The following is an 18,949-nucleotide window of genomic DNA, read 5'->3' on the forward strand; positions in this document are numbered from 1 at the left end:
GTTTACTCCGGTTGGAAGAGTTGGCGTTTTGTCCAACTTCGGATTCCCAACCGAGATGGTTTACTCCGGTTGGAAGAGTTGGCGTTTTGTCCAACTTCGAATTCCCAACCGAGATGGTTTACTCCAGTTGGAAGAGTTGGCGTTTTGTCCAACTTCGAATTCCCAACCGAGATGGTTTACTCCAGTTGGAAGAGTTGGTGTTTTGTCCAACTTCGGATTCCCAACCGAGATGGTTTACTCCAGTTGGAAGAGTTGGTGTTTTGTCCAACTTCGGATTCCCAACCGAGATGGTTTACTCCGGTTGGAAGAGTTGGCGTTTTGTCCAACTTCGGATTCCCAACCGAGATGGTTTACTCCGGTTGGAAGAGTTGGTGTTTTGTCCAACTTCGAATTCCCAACCGAGATGGTTTACTCCGGTTGGAAGAGTTGGTGTTTTGTCCAACTTCGAATTCCCAACCGAGATGGTTTACTCCGGTTGGAAGAGTTGGCGTTTTGTCCAACTTCGGATTCCCAACCGAGATGGTTTACTCCGGTTGGAAGAGTTGGCGTTTTGTCCAACTTCGAATTCCCAACCGAGATGATTTACTCCGGTTGGAAGAGTTGGCGTTTTGTCCAACTTCGAATTCCCAACCGAGATGGTTTACTCCGGTTGGAAGAGTTGGCGTTTTGTCCAACTTCGGATTCCCAACCGAGATGGTTTACTCCGGTTGGAAGAGTTGGCGTTTTGTCCAACTTCGGATTCCCAACCGAGATGGTTTACTCCGGTTGGAAGAGTTGGCGTTTTGTCCAACTTCGGATTCCCAACCGAGATGGTTTACTCCGGTTGGAAGAGTTGGCGTTTTGTCCAACTTCGGATTCCCAACCGAGATGGTTTACTCCGGTTGGAAGAGTTGGTGTTTTGTCCAACTTCGGATTCCCGACCGAGATGATTTACTCCGGTTGGAAGAGTTGGCGTTTTGTCCAACTTCGGATTCCCATCCGAGATGGTTTACTCCGGTTGGAAGAGTTGATGATTTGCTCAACTGCGAGGTTCCAGCCGAGATGTTTTACTCCGGCTGAAGAGTTGATGAATTGCTCAACTGCGAGGTTCCAGCCGAGATGTCTTACTCCGGCTGAAGAGTTGATGATTTGCTCAACTGCGAGGTTCCAGCCGAGATGTTTTACTCCGGCTGAAGAGTTGATGATTTGCTCAACTGCGAGGTTCCAGCCGAGATGTCTTACTCCGGCTGAAGAGTTGATGATTTGCTCAACTGCGAGGTTCCAGCCGAGATGTTTTACTCCGGCTGAAGAGTTGATGATTTGCTCAACTGCGAGGTTCCAGCCGAGATGTCTTACTCCGGCTGAAGAGTTGATGATTTGTTTAACTCCGAAGTTTCAGCCGAGCTAATGTTGCTCGCCAAGAAGGAAGTCGCGGAGCGGATGTTGCTCGCCTTCTTTGGAGTTCCTTGGCCGAGCTGCTCTTGTCTGCCAAGAAAGAAGTGGCGGAGCGGACCTTGCTCGCCTTCTTTGGAGTACCTTGGCCGAGCTGTTCTTGTCTGCCAAGAAAGAAGTGGCGGAGCGGACCTTGCTCGCCTTCTTTGGAGTACCTTGGCCGAGCTGTTCTTGTCTGCCAAGAAGGAAGTCGCGGAGCGGACCTTGCTCGCCTTCTTTGGAGTTCCTTGGCCGAGCTGTTCTTGTCCGCCAGGAAAGAAGTCGCGGAGCGGACCTTGCTCCCCCTCTTTGGAGTTCCTTGGCCGAGCTGATCTTGTCCGCCAAGAAAGAAGTGGCGGAGCGGACCTTGCTTGCCTTCTTTGGAGTTCCTTGGCCGAGCTGATCTTGTCCGCCAAGAAAGAAGTGGCGGAGCGGACCTTGCTCCCCTTCTTTGGAGTTCCTTGACCGAGCTGATGTTGCTCGCCAAGAAGCAAGTCGCGGAGCGGACCTTGCTCGCCGACCTTGGAAGTTCCTTGACCGAGCTGTTGTTGCTCGCCAAGAAGCAAGTCGCGGAGCGGACCTTGCTCGCCGACCTTGGAAGTTCCTTGACCGAGCTGTTGTTGCTCGCCAAGAAGCAAGTCGCGGAGCGGACCTTGCTCGCCGACCTTGGAAGTTCCTTGACCGAGCTGTTGTTGCTCGCCAAGAAGCAAGTCGCGGAGCGGACCTTGCTCGCCGACCTTGGAAGTTCCTTGACCGAGCTGATGTTGCTCGCCAAGAAGCAAGTCGCGGAGCGGACCTTGCTCGCCGACCTTGGAAGTTCCTTGACCGAGCTGTTGTTGCTCGCCAAGAAGCAAGTCGCGGAGCGGACCTTGCTCGCCGACCTTGGAAGTTCCTTGACCGAGCTGGTGTTGCTCGCCAAGAAGCAAGTCGCGGAGCGGACCTTGCTCGCCGACCTTGGAAGTTCCTTGACCGAGCTGTTGTTGCTCGCCAAGAAGCAAGTCGCGGAGCGGACCTTGCTCGCCGACCTTGGAAGTTCCTTGACCGAGCTGATGTTGCTCGCCAAGAAGCACGTCGCGGAGCGGACCTTGCTCGCCGACCTTGGAAGTTCTTTGCCGAGCTGTTGTTGCTCGCCAAGAAGCAAGTCGCGGAGCGGACCTTGCTCGCTGACCTTGGAAGTTCCTTGACCGAGCTGATGTTGCTCGCCAAGAAGGAAGTCGTGGAGCGGACCTTGCTCGCTTTCTTTGTACGGTCACCATCTTGCATATTGAGGACCGAGGAAGTATTACCCCGATCGGGATAGGTAATCCCAGTCACGCTTCAGCGGACGGAATTAAGGGGCAATTGAGAGGGAGATTAATGATATGGACTTTGTGCCAGACAGATTTGGGCCGGGCAGAGTTGTGCCGGACAGATTTGGGCCGGACAGAGTTGTGCCGGACAGATTCGGGCCGGGCAGAGTTGTGCCGGACAGATTTGGACCGGACAGAGTTGTGCCGGACAGATTTGGGCCGGGCAGAGTTGTGCCGGACAGATTTGGGCCGGGCAGAGTTTGGACTGAGTGTGTGCCACCCCGGACCGAACAGAAACTGCTCGGCCAGGAAGTGACCGGTCGGACCAGGATGCTCGGTCCGAGGATGGTTGATGCCAGACAGACCGAGTGACCGGCGCCCGGAAAGGCGTGGTCAGCCGAGGTAGTTGATTGACCGGCAGGAAGGCCGACCAAAGGAGGTACCCGGGCTAGGCTTTGCCGGGATGCCGCCTAGCCCGGTCCTCCATGTGTTTGTCCGGTTAGGCGCATGGGTATGAAGCATGGCATGGCCGTGGTAGAGCAGCTCGGCTGCCGAGCTCCAGCTGTGAAGTCAGGCAGTTGAGATTAGGTGATGTTCAGCAAGGTCTATGCTGACAGATGGGATAGCAGAGCCACGTGTCAGGAGATGACTGGGAGTGGGTAAGGGGCTCAGAAGGTATATAGGCATGTCTGCGCCCCCCATACGAGACGGACGAACACTCTGTAAGAAAATCCCTACACTCAAACCCTCTCTCCCTTCTCTCTATTCCCTCTAAGGTGTGTGCTAACTTGACCGTCGGAGGGGTTTTTCCGGCCACACACCGCCGGGTAGCTCATCCTTATTGACTCGCAGGTGATCGGACATCGACGGAGCTCGGAAGAAAGGAATACGGGCACGCCGGAATATCTGCTCCCCGTACAGGAGATTTAAAAATGGTCCTCCTAGAATTTATTTGAATTATTAATTATTTATAGAGTAAATTATTAATAGATCTTAATGGTTAGATTTAATTCTCATAAAGTCCTAATTAAATCCTAATAAAATTATCGGTAAAAATAAATTTTGGTAATGATTTTTTTCATGTCACTAAAAATTAACAATTAGTGACTTTTTTTTTTGTCATGTTTTTGTAGATTGTAGCTAAAACTTATAATTAGTGATATTTTTCTATGACGAATTTTTTCAATTGTCATTGAAAATTGAAAATTAATGACATTTTTTTGTGATATTTTTTTAACATGTCGTTAAAACTTATAATTAGTGACATTTTTTATGACAAAATTTTCAAACTATCGTTTAAAATTAATAATTAGTGACTTTTTTTAGAGAAATTTATTAGAAAATCGTTTTTTAAGTGTTCGTATCCCAAATAGTCCATAAGATATTCTTGTATTCCAATAAGTCCTATTATTTGAACATTTGATCTACCAAATCATAATTTTCATATTTAAGGTATTTTATGGACATTTCTACCCTTACAAATATTTTTTGAACGGTTAGCAATTTGGTGATGTGAATATTCATATTTTACGATATGAATATTCACATTGACGTGTGAATGTTCACATTGATAATGTGAACATTTACATTGACAATATGAATATTCACATTGACATGTTAACATTCATATTGATGGTGTAAACATTCACATTGACGGTATGAATATTCACATTACAGAACATTCGCACTATAAATGTGAATATTATTAGGAATGTTTTGGAAATTATGTCACCCATAGGATTTATTAGAATATAAGAAAATAATGTAGACTAAATGGAACATAAGTAGGTGAAAAGGGATTTACGAAAAAGTGTCCCCTTTTTTTAATAGTATTTAATGAAAAACGTTGTTAATTATTGTTGACTTTTTTGGCATTCGAAGGTTAATAATGTAATTTTAAGTGTGCCAGCAAAGATCAATTAGTCCTTACAGAATATTAATTTCCAACTAATTATCAAACGATTGTGTTATAATTCTCTTAACCTCAATGAAGAGGACTTTTACTGGTGGCTTGTTTAGGAGAATTTGATAAATAACAACAAATTAAGAACAATTTCAAAATCTGAATTTCATTAAGTAAAATGAATACTTACAATGATCTGACCCAGCCTTGTAGAAGTTTACAGCAACAAACTATTTGAAACTACTCCTAGGAAACAAAGTGCAGTGCAGGAATTGAAATGCAGAAATGTAAAGAACTGAAAAAACTGGAAAGAAATATGAAGTAAATAAACAGGTTTTTTGATCTGAGTCTGGATCTCTCATTTTGGGGCCTTCTCTGCTATTTATACTTTTTAATGATAACCGTTGAAATGTCCTCCCATGATTGCTGAACATGCTCTCTCACAGTCAGTCCCACTACGCCACTCTTGCAATTAGGCTTCCCTCCTGATTTTGAATTTAAACTTTGTGAGTAACCATTAGGCCACATCACCTTGTATCCCTCGATTCTTCCAATGCTACATAGATCCATTATTACCAATACGGACTGACACGTGTCTGACTTTGGTTGGCAACTTGTATTAACTCCCAAAATTGCCCTCTTTGTGCCACGTGTTGAATTGTGATGGGCTTTTACAAATTATACAGCCAACATTACCCCCCGCACTAAACCCAATACTTGGTGATATTAGTAGATCAAGGCACTTTACCCACGTCCTAGGACGTGCATGGACTTTACATTTTCTTAGACATGCAACCGTCATCAATCATTGCAGTATTTGCACTACATTAAATTCTTTTCTATGTCTTGAACATCTTCTACTATCTGAGCATTCGAAAAGGCTGATATAGTTCTCATGGCCAAGCAAACCATTTCTTACATAGATCAAGTATACAAAGAGTTGTTAGATAATGATGTTCGTCCTCGAAAGAACTTTCATGCGTTCATTACCCACACCTATCCACCTCCATTTATTCAAGTCATGGAAGCTTTTGCAAATCATCGACCTTTGGACCAAGAACTTATTATTCACAATTTTTTAGACTAAGATTTTGCAACAATGGATATTGGAAACTCTTCTTCTGCCACAAAACCTTCTGTATGGGATGAGGCTATTGCTTCTTCTTCTTCTTCTTCTTCTTCTTCTTCTTCTTCTTCTTCTTCTTCTTCTAAAGCTTCTGGCTGGGGAGCTTGGCCTATTCCTACTCAACCTCAGACGAGGGAGCGCATTCATCATCGATTTCCTGAATTCGATGACCCTCTTACAGTCCACCCTTCCATGCGCAGCTCTGTAGTGTACCCATACATTCCCCTCAACTGTCTACGTAGCCTTAAGGACAACCTGCTTTCAGCATGGTACACTTTTACTTTGCCGTCTCGAATAGTTCGAAGGACCCCACATCCTGATGAAGCCTTAGGAATCAGTCCTACACTCCTAGCCAAAAAAGCAAAACTCTACTCCTCTGAATGGCTTGAGTGTATGAACAAACCTGAATTCTCATCCTCATTCAGGGAGGCTCCTACTACTCCTCGCTTGCCCTCCAATCAAAATTGGATTGATGAATTGAGGCTCACTCTCTTCGAGAATCAACACTTTGCTCCTTATCAAGCTCAAGTTCCTTCAAATGCTTACCAGCAATATAGGGCTCAGACCCTGCTTGCCGCTTTCTTCCATTTTGTGACAACCCTCACTACTTTTACTGATAACACCACTAATTACTGTTAAACTGGGACAGATCATGATAAGTAATTGAACTGACTGAATTACTAAACTGATTGACTGATTGTGCTAGTTTGAATGCAATTTTATCTGTTGACTGTTAAATTATCTGTTCATGTTTTATGCTTTAAACTGCAAATTGAAGGCCTTATCGGCGGCCGAATCTGAAATTGATTGATGTTTTGTGCTAATTAAGATTTATATGATTTTATGGTATATTTAATTGAAATGTGATTTGGTATGATTAAATTAGATTAAATGTTGATAAATTACAAGAGTTGGCCTTATTTACAACTTTGCCACTTAATGGCCCACTCCATATCATATTTTGAGACTTAGAATCAACATTTCCTCAGCCATTCCATGAGACCAAAACTGACTAGAGAGAGAGAGAGTTAGGAGAGCTTGGTTTCAACAAAGATTTGCTTGGAGACTTGAAGAAATTGTAGAGAATTTGCATAATTGAGCTCCCATATCTTGCATTCAAGACCTAAGGTAGGACATTTACCTTCTTGTTTGTGAATTCAAGTTAATTGTTGCATGGTTCATGGTAAATAGGAGCTTAAGATCATAAATTGGTTGTAGATTTTGACTAGAGGCTTAATTCATGCATGCATGTACATATTGTGAGGTTTTGAGGTTGTAGTTCATAAATTCCTCACATGCATGTCCATATCTTAAGTATAGTTCATGAATTCATCTTATTTTTGAGGTAATGAGCTCATTTGAGCATGTATTTGAAGCCTTGAATTTATTGAACACATGCATGTAAATTTCTTATTTCGTTCATAAAGTTTTGTTTGAAATTGGGTTTAATTGACTCACCTTTGGGCCTTGATTTTCCAAATTGAGCTTTGAATCATATTATATTATGAGTTTTAAAGTGTTTTCCAGAAAATTAGCCCAAAAGGATCGAATTTGGTATATTAAAACTTGATTTTGAGCTTGAGGTTCAAATCTGGAAATTCCAGATTTTGGACTCCCGCTCGAGCGGGAAATTCGTGCATCCAGCACTTTAGTTGTGTTTATAGTCCGCTGGAGGGAGGACTTGTGTCACACGCTCGAGCGGGTATCGATCGCCCATCGAGCGTGATTTTCACACATCCAGTACTTTTTCAGTCCGCTCGAGCGAGAAAGTTTACGCTCGAGCGGAGACTTTTGTTTGCATGTCCGCTCGAGCGGGGAAACCCACGCTCGAGCGGGACCTCTGTTTTCTGAAAATTCTGAAAATATTTTTAAAGTACATCTTTGCATCCTCATTCATCCTAGGCATTCCTAGGCCTATTTTAAGGTATCTTAATGAGGATATTGATGTAGAACCACACCGAGTCAAGATAGGGATTAAGTTATTATTTTCCCAACTGTGTAGCTTAGTGTGTGTTCACTCTGTAACTGTGTAGGGTTGGCATCCGAGGACGCGTACTAGCTTATCTGTAGCCCAGAACTCTGTGAGTAACAATGTTGTAAAGATATGTTCAATAATGATTATTTTCTGAACAATTGAACTGTACTGTTTTCTGAAATAATACTGTTACTGAATGAATGATGTCCTATTTGTGAACTGTATTCGTGACATCCATAGCAACCTACTGTTACTGTACTGTACTGCTACTGTCACAGAGATCTCTGTCGGTTCCCATGTTGGAACCACCACTGTTTACTGATACGATGGCCATCATTGACTGTTCGGTCTGTTAAGACATATTGTACTGTTTTGCTATTAGGTGTACCACATATGACTATTATGGTTTCTGAATTACTATATGGCATGAATTATGAGCCACAAACTGAATGACTGATATACTGATAAATGACTGTTTTCAATACTGAAAGGACATTCATTCTTAACCTCTTTACGCATATGTTATTCACTGGGCTTTAGCTCATTGCTCATATATATATATATGTAGGTGTACAGGCACCGGACCGTTGCTAGGAGCGTCGGGCTAAGCTCCCGTTTTGTCAAACCCAACCACCGTGCCTCACTGCGAGGTCCCAAGTCCTTCAAGCTAGGGCATTTGGGGTGTTTTAGTTTTCTCCCTTTTTGTATCTGTTTTGTAATTACTGTATAGACTAAATGATGTTGTATTGTACTGTTCTAATAGGGATTAAGTCCCTGTCCTGAATGATGTATATATTGTACATACTGTTTTGGTACTGATTGTATATATATATATATATGAAAAGTCTTTTTGCATACAGACTGTCATAACTCATTGGACATCTTTTAATTACTGTTTTGGCTTCCGCCAGCCCCTGTACTCTATATTACTGTCTTACTGTTAAACAGGTCTTCGGTAATCTCGGATTACTGGCCAGTTACGGTGCTAAACCCATAGGGGCGGGTTTGGGTCGTGACACATTTATCCTTCAAATTCCTGCGAGATGATATCCCTCACAAGAACCTGTTATGGGCTTGTGACATGATTTCTAGCATCCATCTCTTCAACCCTGTAGCCCATGCAGAGCTCTATGCTTTCCTAGATCAACTTTCCCTCATACTCAATTGGCGCATCAATGCTTCTATTACTAATGAAGTACTGAATGAAACCGTTGCTGCTCGAATCCAAATTCAGTACAAGGCAGAGAATCTCCTTGAAGAATATGAGAACTTCAAAAACCAAGACTTAGAGTATGGAGAAGATGTCATTATGGGTGACTCACATAAGGAAGAGGAGATAGATAAAACAGAGAAGGCTCTTAAGCAAATATAATTTGAAATGAAAGCCTAACAACTCTTCTTCCAATTAAGGGCTCATTAATTAGATAAACCAAATTTGGATAGGATAGAAGATAGATTAATAAAAGAGTATACGTTTATTGAGTTTTGCTGGACTAAGTTTCATGATCTTGTGACTTTGCCCATCCCTTATTTTTACGAAATTAAGAATATAGCCAAATGAGTCTTTCCAATGTAAATATTACTTATCAATAAAACTGGGCATTTCAAATTTCATCCATCATGATCTAATTTTATATTATAATTGTATGGTTGATGTGACTTAACTCCTTATTATGTTAAAAAAAAGCTTTGAATCAACCAATTTTGCTCTGAAGCCTAACGCAAATACTTCCAAACTGTGGAATTTTCTCTTAAGAAGGGCAACCTTTGTTTTACATTCCAATTATATGGTTAAAATAATTTGTTCTTGTTTAACTAACAACTTCGAATTAACCAACTTTGCTTTGAAACACAATCTACGTGGTTCAAAGTATAGAATTTTCCTTACCCCACTTACTCAGTGAATTTCTTTTGAGTTTCATCACTACTTGACCAAATACTGATTTTGTAATGTTTGTTCACTTCGAAGCTCAAAATATCAAGCATGAACCATGTTCTTACAAAAGGCTCCTTCGAAGAACTTCATCCTTTATTGAAAGCCTAAAAGCATGCCTTTAAGTCTTTCAAACCGAATTAATCCCAATTACTCTTGAATTTGGGACGTGATACTTGTTTCGAAGTCAATTGTTTACTCCTAAAGTCTTAGCTGACCGTTTGATAATCAGGCTTTGAAGCTAACCTCTTATTTTAAAGACCTATGGAAACTTCGAAGCCAACTACACGTTGCCAAGCTAGATATTTAACATATGTTTCCCTCTAGAAACTCTCTTCATTTTAAATTTGGGACCCTTCCATATTTTAAAATAAGGGTTTTAATTTCACATGGACCCAAACAATGAAATTATCATTTCAGATCCACCTGACCCACTCAGCTTGTTCGGGTAACTTTTGGACAGAAAGATTTAAAAACCCTTTCCCTTTGCGCTTTTAATTTACTTGCTCGCCCAAAGCACAAACTCTTCATTTCTATTGCTCTTCTCTTACTCTTTACTCTTATCTCAGCTTCGTCCTTCGAAAACTCTTGTCAATGGTTTCTTCCTCCTTGAAAGTTCCAATTATGGAACGTGTGAGCCCATCCTTGGCTTTAAAGAGGTGTATCGACGAAGAGATATCCAAGCTCAGAGCTGGTGAACCGAGTACCATAGATAGTTGCCTCTTTATTCCTCGCCATAATGCACAATAGGAATATGTCTTAGGACCTCTCTTCAGAGAAGCCCCAACTCAACTTCTTATTTTGTATCCTTGTCTCCTCTACGAATGGGGTTTTGATTAGGAAAGCTGGAGGATAAACCGCCCTCACTATTGCTAGCCCACATTAAGGGTTGAATGGGAGGAATGGTATGATAAGGTTGTGCCTACTGGAGAATGGGATCTGCAAAAGCTCTGTATCCTTGATGCCCTTCGCCTTTCCAGGTTCATTATCCCTGAGGATCATTTTTTAATTCCTGCAGCACTTTGTTTCTGGAATTCGGCTTTCAATTTTTTTTCAGTTTCGGTGTGGTATGATGGCCCCCACCGTTCTTGATATTTGCCATCTCTTAGGGCTCTCACCACATGGTGCACCCTTTACGCCTGGTTATCCAGACCTTTCGATCAACTTCACCATTCCACCCTTGAACTCTTCCTTCAGTGATTTTGTGAAATCTGAGAACAAGAAGGTAGGTCTTGTAGACGACTGAGAGTTCTTTTCCTTCATTCTGTATTGGTTATTCAAATTTCTCTTTTGTACTTCATCTCAGCGGATCATGCCTGAGTTTGTCCCACTTGCCAAGGCTTTAGCCTCGAAAAAGAAGATAGCCTTGGCTCCTTATGTTTTAGGCCATGTTTATAGGGCCAGTTCCCAATTTTGCAAGAAATCTTTGGATGTTAACCAAGGAGGCCCCCCTTTGGGTATTACAACTCTGGCTCTTCGCATATTTCACTGGTCTACATTTCAAGTGCTTGAGATTTTTGGTGCAAGAACCCATTACTTACCGAGAGAAATTTGCCAGGATTTCCTTATACCTCTCCAACTTTGCCTATTATTTTACTTTTTTTCATCAACTCCCAATTTCTCCACTTCCTTCCTTTTTTTGTCCCATCGAAACCAATATAGAACCAGCCTGGCTCAGGGCATTTTTGGCTGATAGGAATGCTCCAATCCACTACACAAGGATATGTGGGCCTTTATCTTGTTGCCAAGGGAGCTCTTTATCGGTACTTTGAACCTTCAAGCGTACAAATGTATATCTAAAGTTTACTGTCCTTTCCAATTTGCCAGACAATTTGGGCTTACTCAAGGAATTCCTATTCCTCTTTATAGCATTTCCAATACCGATCTCACAGTCAGAGACCTGAAGGTACCCAAGACCAAATTGGAAGAAGCAACATTTAAATTGCTACAAGAATTGAGTGAGTTTCAATTTATCCCCTTTATCCCACATGGCACAGCTTTGAAAAGATTTCAAAGTTGGTGGACGGCCAATATAGAGGTGCTCCTGGCAATACCTCCCAAAGATCTGTTAATGGGATTAGATGTGCCCTCTCAGGCCAAACCCAAAAAGACTGGGACCACAGTTACTATCTTTACTACTCTTACGATCCCAACTTCTACTATTTCATCACCTCCTCTTAGGGTCACTAGGGCTACTTCAAAAAAAGGTTTGCACTGTTGCTCCCTTTCTTTTCCTTTTCTTTTTATGATGTCTTGCATATAATTTTTTTTTGGTGCAGGAACATTGCAAGAAGACTCTCTTCAAAGGGCTCAAGCCCTAAACATTCTTAAAGACAAATAGCAAAAACAAAAAAAAAGAAGGAAACTTGTACTTGATCCTGAGGAAGAGAAAGTACCTAAAGAAACATCACTTAAAAGAAGGAAGAAAATGACAATCTCCCCCTTTGATCTCATTGATGACCCTGCTCATCAGGCGGCTGTCAAGGCAGTCGAAAGGGAACAATCTAAAGAACTAGTAGTCTTCCAGAGATCCGAGAAATAAGGCAACGGAAAATATTACAGAATGAAGCTGTTGCTGACGCACTTCAAAGGGAAGCTATAAGGAGGCAACAAGATGCTAAACATTATGCCCTTCGTAGTTCTCTAACCATTGCTACCACTTCTGAAACTAGTAATTTCCTTTTGTGTCTCTAGTAATTTCCTTTCCCAAGTTTTCAGTGATGAAACTTAACATTGCTTCATATTTTTTATTTTGCAGCAACAGTTATTCTACCTCCTCCTTTGATAAGGGTTTCTTCAATCTTATCTGAAGTTAAAAGACCATTAGAAGTAACCTCGAAAATGAGGAAAAAAATCGACACTAAAGTGCCTTTAAGTGTAGAGCCCATCCAGACAATACTTTCACTTCTTGGTTCTACATTTTTCATACCTCTTTTGAGGCAAGGCATTCCTATATCTTTATCCTTTGGCTTAACTCTATATCTTCCTCGCCTAACCTTTACCTCAGCCCAATTTACTCTCCCCACAATCCTGGCTGCTCCTTCCTCACCTGAGGAGATCCCAGTTATCACTTCATCTTCAGTGATAGCTGATACTCCCAGAGAAAATACTGGTAGCTCACCAATTCTTTATCCATCATCACTATCCAGCTCCAGTCCTTCTTCTCTTGACTTACTGGTGACCAGGACTATAGACACTGCTAGGGACACTTCATCCTCCTCTTTTATCCCTATGCAGCCATTCTTTCTTCCACTAGAAACTTTTTTGCACCTCCAATGTCAGTGGAAGAGATAGACATTTTTGAAGCTAGGCTGATTAGCCTTTTTAACATACCTTCTACCATTCCAACAACTAGTAATGAAGTTGAGCCATTGGTTTGGCTAACTCTCTCTTGGAAATTTTTTAGAGCTCTTCAACCATCAGTAGAGCTTCTTTACCTCCACTAGACTTGGGCACCTGTTTAGAATTACTGACATTATTCTCAAGGATTCCATTCGAAGCCTTACAAAGACCTATTATCAAGAATGGTTTCCTCCAATGCTGTAAGGTCATTGAACAATCCAACATGGCTATTTCAAGTCACTTATCCCAAGCAACAGCTTCCATAGATTTTTATGTCAACATTTGCCATGTTGCCAAAGTTGTAGAGGAGAAGCCATTAAAAGACAAGGAATTTGTTTCCCATATACATATCGAGGTGTCTGAATTGAAGGGACAACATTTCTCTGCTTCTCAATTTTGAACCCAGCTCTTGGAGAAGAAGGCTCAATTAGAAGAAGAGTTATCAACAGTTAATCAAGCCTTGGATTAAACTGCTACAAAGCTGCAAATCACCAATCAAGGGCTGGCTGATCGAAGGCAGGACATGGCTATAGCTATTCAGTTGTTCCCATCCCTTAGGAGTGGAGAATCAATTGTAAGGGAATAACTAAAACATTGTACTGATTTTTGGGCCAATTTATGGCTGCATGTACTCAACTCTGTATGAATGAAATCCTTATTTATTGTTTAAGTGTTCTGATGCTTCTTGTATTTATTTTGACTTAGCATTTCTCACACTTCTTGTGTTTCCGACAAAGTTGGATAATAAGGTTTCAAGTACCCGTTGTTAATTTTCTTAGGATGCACATACCTATTCAAATTTCTCAAATGGTATGCTCCCCTAGGCAAGACTCTATGAATTTGATATGGTCCTTCCCAATTAGGTGACCATTTGCCAAACTTATGGCTTTTAATTCCTATTAAAAATATTGTCTTTCATACCAAATCACCTTCATCAAAGCTAATGTGTCTGACTTTCTTATTATAGTTTTTGGCTACCTTCTCTTTTGGAAAAGAATACTATTTAATGCCAAAATTTTAGCTTCATCCACATTTTCTAATTCCAAGAACATGTTCTGATGGTACTGCTCAGAAGCTAACTGGTCCTGGGATTTCACCCTCAATGACCTAATATTAATCTCCATAGGCAATACTGCATCATGCCCATATACTAAAGCATAAGGAGTAACTCCTGTACTTGATCTTGGAGAAGTCCTATAAGCCCATAATACATCCAATAACAAGTTATGCCAATCCCTAGGATTGTCTTCCACAAATCTCTGTATTCTTTTTTTCAAGGACTTGTTGGATGATTCTGCGTGACCATTTGCTTGTGCATAATAAGGGGTGGAATTAACAAGGCTAATTTCAAACTCTGCTGTGAAAGATTTTACCATCTTTCCATCAAATACAGTCTCATTATCTACAGTTATGGTCTGTGGAATGCCAAACCTGTGCATTAGGTCTTTAATAAATCCAATTACTTCAGTTTGATCTACAGCGTTATATGTTTTAGTTTCGACCCACTTAATGAAGTAATCTGTGGTCACTAGGATGAAACAGTGATGCTTCGAAGAAGGTGGGCGTATTTTTCCTATCATATCCATAGCCCAACCTTTAAATAGCCAAGGCTTCACAACTGCATACAAATCAGTTATTGGTACATGTCTTATCATGCCATGTTTTTGGCATGCCTGACAACCTCTGGCATACTCTATGCAATTTTTAAGGATGGTTGGCCAATAGTAGGAATGCCTTCGAATCAACCATCTCATCTTCACACCAGGCTGATGAGCACCACAAATGCTTTCATGAACTTCAGCCATGGCTGTCAGTGCCTCCTTTGGCCCTAGGCATTCCAATAACAACTCATCTGCTCCCCTTTTGTAAAGAGCATTACCATACACTATGTATTGCATAGATTGTAATTTGATCTTTCTGCTGTCTTTTGAAGATGGGCCAGTTAGGTTGCCACGACCCAAACCCGCCCCTATAGGTTTAGCGTCGTAACCGGCCAGTAATCCGTAGATTATCTACGGCCTCAAAGACAAAATTTCAAAATATTTAATTTTACCGGGGCTTGAAGCGGAAGCAAAATCAAAATGATGATGTCCATCGAGCTGTGCGTACATGATCAACTATAGTAATTAAAATATTTTTAACACATTTTCATATATACATGTACGAAGACATACTTTATATCATATCTTACACTCTATGTAAAGGACTTCTAACCAAGTACAAAGATTATCCCAAGCTTGACAAAACAAAACAGAACAAAGCCTCTACATAGAGGCACTCTTGGGTGGCTTGACAAAGAGGCGGGCTCCCAGGCAAACTCTAATGTTGATCCTCCAATTGCTCACCTACACCTACATATATGTAAATAAGGAGTGAGCTAATGCCCAGTGAATAATACCAAAGTGAAGAGGTTATATGAATGAGATCTGTAATTAAGTAAATCACATTAACACATATTACAGGTAAATCAAAATCAGATCGATCTCAAGTCCAATCTATCATGCTCAAGGTGTATCAGAGGGGAAAAACAACCTCGGGTCCAAGTTCTCATTCATACAAAACGACCTCGGTCCAAAATACTTGTCCAATGATATTACAGAACGGCCTCGGGCCCAATCATAATACAGAACGACCTCAGGTCCATCATTTCCATATTCATATCTAGGCACATGTTTATACTGAACGACCTCAGGTCCATCATTTCCGTATTCATATCTATGCTCATGTTTATACTAAACGACCTCAGGTCCAATACTCATTCATAGACCAACTTTAGGTCTAATGGATCCATGTACCAAGGACCACCGGTCCTCCATATCATATTACAAAATGACCTTGGGTCCATCATTCTTATATTCATAATCATGCGCATATGATCGTGATCACATCCATACTCATATTCAAAACGACCTTCGATCCAATCAATTCTTTATTCAAAACGACCTTTGGTCCAATTTGTATATAAGATGACCTTTAGTCTATCTTGTTAAGCATTCCAAACAGCCTTGGGCCCAATCTGTGTCCTCGTCAAACATGTCAAACGGCCTTAGGCCCATTTTCTACTCATCTATAAATCCCTTCACATACTTTATTACGAATCAAACGAATAGAATACTCACTCATAGTACAAATTCATAGAGTCAAAAATTTACCACATGCGTAACATTTAGAAAATAATGCATACACAAAAATATCTTTACTAAAATATTACTCACAGTGCTCTGGTGCTTGATTCGCCCTTGCACTTGACCCTACATAATTCATAGCACATTGGGTCATATTACAATTCATTCTGTAATTTAACTTGTTTAACATTCTTAGGCTTCTTTCATGTTCTTTAATTCATTTACAATGTTTAGTGCATGCCTAATAGTGCTTTGAAATGAAAGAGAACGGAAAACAAAACACAAAACCATTTTTCACAATTTCAGGGATAGGGCTCTCCGCTCAAGCGCAGCTTTGGCCACTTGAGCGGACCCTTTTGGTCTGCAAAAGTACTAGTTACTACATTTCTATGCTCGAGCGTGACTCTTTCCGCTCGAGTGGACATCAATGCCTGCAAAAGTTCTGGAAGCCAACATTTCACGCTCGAGCGGTGTTTTCCCTGCTCGAGCGGACATACCGAATTCTAAAATTTTCAGAATTGCATTTAAAGCTCAAACTTAGCATTCAAATGGTCTAAAGCTCATGTTCTTGATACAAAATCATGGAAATCTTTATACAATATGAGGACATAAGAAAATTGATTCTAATTTGTCCAAAATCACAATTCAATTCCCAAATTATTTCACATTTTTCTTGACAACCCATACCAACTTCATATCTTTAAAACTCATGCAAATTAATTTCCACATCACTTTGAATTTCACATGCATGTGAAATATAGGCTTCATTTTCAACTTAAATAACACAATTGATGCTCATCTTCATCAAACATGATCAATTTTAAATCAATTACATCAAAACTCCTTTAATTTACAAATTAAGTTCATTGTTCATAAACCTATAATTTTTCAAAGCTTAATTCTTATTACATCAAAACATGAAGTCAATTCATAGAAATCTTTCATGCATGTACAATGAGAGTATCAAAATTGAAGAATTTGTTCATGCATGTAGAGATTAGACTCAAACTTATGTAAGACTACAAAAATCAAACTCAACATAATTAATTCCCAATTTAACTTCCATAAATTGGAACCTAATTCCATTTCCTCATCATCTTACTCATTTTCTTTTTTTTATTTACATGAAATTGAACCCAATTACCTCTTAACTTCAGCTTCTAGATGATTTATCTACATGATTTGAGCTTTAATTCCTTACCTAGAGTTCTTGATTGATGAGTTTCTTGATGAATTTCCCTTTCCTTTCTTTAAACCCTTGCTTCCTTGAGTTCAATTCCTTCTCCCTTCTTGGCACAGAATTTTCCAGCAACTCTCTTTTTTTTTTTGTTTTCCAACAGCCAAATAACTTGAGTATTCTCACTCTCTCCCTCTCTCGGTTTACTCCAGCCGAAGGTAATGAATAGGCATCAAGACTTCCATCCTTTCTTGACTTCACTCTTTCTAACTCTCTCTTTAACACTCTCTCATGTTTATTTCCAGCACAGTACAAATAAGATAACCCGCCTCTTGCCACAGCAAAACAATTGAACACAAAGCACATCTAAGTCTTGAAGGTGTTACACGTGTACCCAAGGCTCCACCACAAACATATACATGTACACCCATCTTTTCTCTTTTAATTAATGAGTAGAATTAGTTTAACTCTTAATTACACATTAGCTTAAATAATCACCTCTTAAATTTAATTAATCTTGATTAATCATAACTAATCACAAGTCTAACATAATTTAATTAGTCCAATCGATTTCAATTAAGGCCCAATTAATTAAAATTAAATTTGTCAATCTGAATCAGATTTTTAATCAAACTCCCAAAAGGCTCCAAATATCAAATTGAACTTATCACTATCTTCAATTTTACTTCCTCAAATCATTTACGCGTTCAATTTCTGATCAGACTCAAAATTTTCATCAATAAATTACATATGCAAATTGGATACCTCATAAATAAATTTAATCTATAATAATCATAATTTCTTAAACCTTATAACATAATTAATTTAATTAACTCTAATTTGGATCCAATTAATAAATTCTTGATTTTACTAAACTGAACCAAATATTAACTAAACTCCCAAATGGGTCCGTATTTAAAATTCAATTGATTTAATTTATTAATTTCACTTCCTTAAGCTATTTGAACTCTTAATTTCTAATTCTCAAAATAAATCATTATTAAAATCAAATACGAATCAGACTCCAGAATTCTCATAAATCCCAAATTACATTAGAGTGACAACCAATTAAAATCAAAATCTCCTTAATCAATTATGTGACGCCCCGAATTTTACACTATTAGTTGCAGAAAAGGGAGAGTCACTAATGAGTCCTATGGTCAATAACCAAGTAAGATCCCATATCACCGGAGGAGTCAAATTAGCCTCCCTTCTAAGTCTTCACTCCAACTAGAGACCAACTAGATGTTGTCTAATCCCATGATTAAGCTCCCTAATCATTCCCTATTCCATTAGACTCCAAGTAAATCCAAACTTTTCTATCCAATTTCAACTAGTGGGCCTTTATGTCTTTTTACACCAAAATTTGCCTATAAATACCACCATCCCCTAACATGGCAAACACAAACAACACACCCTCACACATATTCGGCCTATAGGAGAGAAAGGAGAGCAAGAAAGAAGTCTTTAGAGTGAGAGGAAGGAAGAGAAGAACAATCTTGTTCAAGCCTAGCAAGTAAGCCACAACCCAACCTTCTGTTTCATTTTCCTTTTTCAAATACATGTTCTTAAGGGTTCTAAACATTGTTTTCAGAGGTGTTATATGATGAGTTACTTGTGTTAAAAAATTATAAGAGTTGAGCCATGATTCTACCTCTCTTGTAGTTTC

General features: G+C 40.1%; 1 long non-coding RNA gene across 2 annotated transcripts in view; it reads right to left on the minus strand.

Moving 5' to 3' along the window:
- Positions 1-17,609, minus strand: part of LOC114306757 (uncharacterized) — a 32,376-nt gene extending 14,767 nt beyond the window's left edge. The window contains exons 1-3 of one of the 2 annotated variants that reach the window (XR_003644807.2): positions 17,305-17,609; positions 16,194-16,229; positions 11,601-15,329 (exon numbers count right to left, since the gene is read on the minus strand). This is a non-coding gene — a long non-coding RNA (uncharacterized LOC114306757). Of the gene's footprint in view, positions 1-11,600; positions 15,330-16,193; positions 16,230-17,304 lie in introns of those variants that run through there. The other variant, XR_003644808.2, reaches the window with a different exon arrangement.
- Between the last annotated feature and the right edge of the window lie 1,340 nt (positions 17,610-18,949).

This window comes from Camellia sinensis, chromosome 7 (assembly GCF_055761805.1).
Source record: "Camellia sinensis isolate YWXY chromosome 7, ASM5576180v1, whole genome shotgun sequence".
In the NCBI taxonomy this organism is placed as follows: domain Eukaryota; kingdom Viridiplantae; phylum Streptophyta; class Magnoliopsida; order Ericales; family Theaceae; genus Camellia; species Camellia sinensis.